Raw genomic sequence first — 5,330 nt, forward strand, 5'->3', positions numbered from 1 at the left:
TAATACTTGTTATGTATATATTGTACCTACCATGAATGTCATACTCTACCAACCATGTATGTCATACTGTACCAACAATGTATGTCATACTGAACCTACCATGTATGTCATAATGTACCTACCATGTATGTCATATTGTACCTACCATGTATGTCATATTGTACCTACCATGTATACAATACTGTACCAACCATATATGTCATACTGTACCAACCATGTATGTCATATTGTACCTACCATGTATGTCATATTGTACCTACTATGTATGTCATACTGTACCAACCATGAATGTCATATTGTACCTACCATGTATGTCATACTGTACCAACCATGTATGTCATATTGTACCTAATATGTATGTCATACTGTACCAACCATGTATGCCATATTGTATCTACCATGTATGTCATATTGCACCTTCCATGTATGTCATATTGTACCTACCATGGATGTCATACTTGACTTACCATGTATGTCATATTATACCTACCATGTATGTCATATTGTACCTACCATGTATTTCATATTGTACCTACCATGTATGTCATATTGTACTTACCATGTATGTCATATTGTACGTACCATGTCATACTTGACTTACCAAGTAAGTTATATTGTACCTACAATGTATGTTATGTCATACTAAACCTTCATTGTATGTCATACTGTAAATACCATGAATGTCATAACTGTTTTGTGCTAAAAACTCTTCACTCATGTTTGTTTGCTATTCCTATATCCTATCACGGAGGTAAACAAATCATTGAATTGAATTGACTTGAACTATTCATTAAAATGGCGCATCATAAGAATCAACAGATCGGATTTTTTACCTTTTAAAAAAACATTGATCATCTTGTAATGGGCAGCAACTGGACATACGCCTGAACCAGATCATATAAAATCTTTTATTTTCCTTCAAAATACGGAGTGATACTCATTCAACAAAAATACAGAATGATGAAAAGAAGAAGCAGAGGAAAAATGAAAAAAAAAACAACATCAAAATGTTTTGAGACCATCGTAAACAGTTGTGCTTTAAAAAAAAAAATTATACAAATTGGTATCGATCATTCTACTCATTTATGTACAAAAATATCTTTAGGTTAAATTTAGCTTTAATACCTATATTCTGTTGCTTATTTTTTAATACAATGTTTGGCATTTCATTTACAGATTCTTTCTCTAGACATTGAAACCATTCAAATGATACCAACTAATATAGAGTCAACAGACATCCAAAACTAACATATTTTGGTCTCGATACCTTCATGATCCAACACCGCATCATGTATGAGTGGATACCCAGTATTTGTGTAACCAGACGCAAGCAGCCAACCCTTATTCATGCCGGGTAAGGCAAACACAACATATCTCGAAACAAACTTAAACACTCTAATTGACGAGGTAGCTTCAAGAAAGATTACTAGAGATTTTACCAACCTATAGAGAAATAAGTGACTCTCAAGAAGAAAACTTTGAAGAAACGGTGGCTCCGTCGTGCGCAGAGGTCTGGCTCAAACAGTGATTAGGCATTAAATACACACAACATCCATGAAATGGAATGTCTTCGGAAATGGATGATAACCTCAAAGTGTTCTGAAATTTCATTATATCCAGGTTAAAGGACAGCCTTAGAGTGCAATTACTGAATAAAGACGGACTCAAATTCTGGGCAACATTAATCCGACGTACTCTTTAAGCGACCGACTCCCCAACCTTCGCTGATGAAGATCTTGCACCCGGCCGTTTACTCCGGCCTGGTTCCATCCCTTCCATGAACTCCGCCACTGTTACAGTCTCAGGAGAACAGAAACTTCATTAGGCGCCACAAACCACATCTTCTGAAATAGGCTGAAGCTGGAAAATTTCAGGTGGTACCTACCTTTTCAACACTCATTCAATTATAGAAAAGTCTCGCCAGTTTTCAAGAAGGGAAACCTTTTTATCCGTAAAACTAATGTCCAATATAATAAACATATATAGCCTGTAAAGTCATCGAGCATATCTCAACCTAGCAGAACAATCAACGATCTCTTCAAGGGCATTGCCAACATAATGCAAAATTAATTGATTTAATATGTTCTATAAGCTTGACCGCAACGGTATACGAAAGACCGTGTACACCGGGATAACGGACTTGCCGTTAACCCGAACTCAGTGTGTGGTCCTTGATGGTTCTCCAATTCCGCTTCAATCTGGTGAATCAGGGATGCCTCAAGGTAGTGTCACTCATTGATCTCGATTACATAAATGACATACAGTCTCGGGCCTCTTCACTGACTTGATCTAACTTCATCACACCTTCAAGTGTTAAGAGGAGGCAATACCAAGAAGACCGTAACAAACTTCAAGACTGGGAACGCGACAGGCAGATTCTACTTCATGACGAAAAGTGTGAAGTCATTCCCATCAGAACCAAACGTTATATTCTCCAGATAAAATATACCATTTTAAGCAAAACACTTTATCCAACAAGCTCATCCAAGGACATTGGGGAAACAATTTTTTGTACTCTTGTGGACAAACCTAGCGTATTACAAAAATGGCAACCTCTTCCATGTCTTTAATCAGAAGAAACACATTGCTACCAAACCAATGTGAAGCACACATAGCATGGTCGATCCCCTTTAAACATTGACTTACCACTCTTTATTCTCCTTTCTCGGTTGTGGGGCGTAGGTAGACGTATAGTAGTAGTTCACAGAGTCAGGAAACAGAACAATCGTTTAATAACAGCCATTTGGCAAGATAACTAAAGGGTAATTGTTAGTTCCAGTGTGGTGTGGAGAAACTTGACCATTATGGCCCTATTGTGGACACTATGGTTGCACTTGTCTTGTAGGGGTTGTATGCACGAAAACATATCGCCTAGAAACACGTGTAATTATTGGATGCAATGAACGTTTTGTAAAATATTACAACGGCTAATTTGGATGAAAATTATTTTCGAAAACCGTTTAATAATAGAAGAATAAGTAGAAGAAAGTTCATTCATTGAAATAGCATACTGGGTATACAAACTATGTGTTTGAATTATGTCAAAATGACCCTTGATCAAACATTGTAACATAATTCAATGCTTATAACACTAAGACAAACATACATGTATATAATATACATACACATTACATATTATTTATATCATGCGAAATAAAAACTAACAAAACGTGGGTATATGTTTACTTTTATTGATGGAAACCTTTAGACATATACATATATACATATGTATGAACCATATTTATCAAAAACCTAAATAGTGGCAAGTTTTGGCCGCAGCTTGACGTAAAATCCCGTCGGTCGTAAGACCGCCGGTTGAAGCATCCTAAATGCTTGTAAATCGAGGGGTGAAAGCGAAAAGGTTCTATCTGCTTCTTTATTTAATGTCACTTAGAACCTTTTCGCTTTCACCCCTCGAAATGTAAAATAAGAAAAACTGTTCACAGATGTTAAAACTAACAGTTGTACACGAGCTGGCACTAGCTCAAACTAATATGTATGCGAGCTGGCACTAGCTCGGGAGCCGGCACTGGCTCTGACAAAACAACGTTAGCCTTGACACATGGTACAATATCAGGAATGACCTTCCCGACGGCCATGCAAGACTAAACTAACTTGTACAACATGTTTCCTAACTATATTTAAAAATTGGTGGACTGTAACCTCAATACCATTGTAAAGGACATGAGACCGGAGCCACGCTAAACGCTGGTAGAGGTAAAAAATCCAGTAGTCATTATTTTATAGTCAATAAATGATTTATCATATTAAACTTATTAATATTTATGTGCCAACGGTCAACCAACCGACAGAATTTTACGCCACAATAAATTTAATGAAATAAATTTATCCTCCAAAATTCTGATGCCTAGGCCACGCAAATGATCGGTTGTTTTAGAAATGTTTTTTAAGGATGTCCTTCATTGAATCTAAATAAAACTCTAGTCCGACGTCCGAGAGATGTACCCCGTCGGACAGATAAAACCCCGGTGTAGAAGAGTCAATATCGATCGACAGAACATCCAACGCGCCCGTAAGCCTAACCCAGCTCCTACCATGTCTGTTTAAACGGTTTCTTTTGGCTTTAATTTTTTTTTTGAGTAAGACTGTGTGCGCCAGTCCATGCGGTCCAAAATGTCAACCCAAATTATTATTACGTTTGGAAAGGCCGCTCTAAGATAGCGGATTTCTTTTGCGATTTGGTTTGAAATTACGTTACAGGGAGCCTGGGTTAAGTCAATTCCCCCGAGATGTATGACTATGATCTTTGGTGGAGAACACAAAAGAACCTGCGTTTCGAACGACCTCCTGAATTTAGGCCAGGTGATGCCACCGACTCCCCACCAGGAAATTGACGCGGGAAGCTTCAGATCTGGTATACCCCTCGATCGTGCTCTCTCGCCGGCCCGACGCGGGATTGAATCTCCAAGGACCCATATGTCTGCGAAATATATTTATCTCTCTCTCTCTCTCTCTCTCTCTCTCTCTATATATATTTATATATGTATCCGTAATGTTATTTATGTATATGAGGTTTTATCTCCTAACCTATTTCCCCGGGCCGTCTAATTCAACGTGTCCTAATCATCATACTATTAAATACATATACTCAAGTATTGACCTAAATGGCATATTCAGTTCGGCGTGTCTATATTCTTATGTATCGCTTGAACGAATCCGACGACCACCGACCAAGTTTCATTATCATATCATGAGGACACCCATGTGCCGCGAGATCAGTAGCCCTACCTATGCGGAAGCTATGCGTTTTGTAAACGCTTGTGTCAAGTCCCGCGCGTTTAATACATTTTTCTAAGACTGCAGTAACTTGTTGCCTAGTAACGGGTGCGGCGTCCATGTGACAAAAGGCAGTATGGGACATTGGCGCTACAGCCAGGTAATCAGTAACGGCTTTAACAGGGCATGGCCCAATGCTTTGTTTGGGTATTTTAAAGGTGATAGGCGGACCGCGTTGACTAGTTTTGGATCTGACCAAGCGTACGCCTATTCTTATTCCGTCCTCAAATAAGAACAAATCACCCCCGCGTATTTGGTTACCTGTGCATGCGTTTGCAGGGGCGACTAGCTCGCTAATGCGGAAAAGCCCAAAGTATGCCAACGTAAAAATAGCTTTGAATAATTTAGATTCGAATGCATCATAACACACCAAAGGAAGTGCCTCCGTTATTGAAATGAGAATACAGAGTGTGATTGGGCGCCTTTTGTCGGCTTCTTCCGGGTGTCGACCTGCCCTGCTACATCCCTCTAACAGTTTGTTTACAACAAAAACTGTAGAAAAATCCTTAAAATTCTGCAACTTATGAAAGTAA

This window comes from Mya arenaria, chromosome 8 (assembly GCF_026914265.1).
Source record: "Mya arenaria isolate MELC-2E11 chromosome 8, ASM2691426v1".
Lineage (NCBI taxonomy): Eukaryota > Metazoa > Mollusca > Bivalvia > Myida > Myidae > Mya > Mya arenaria.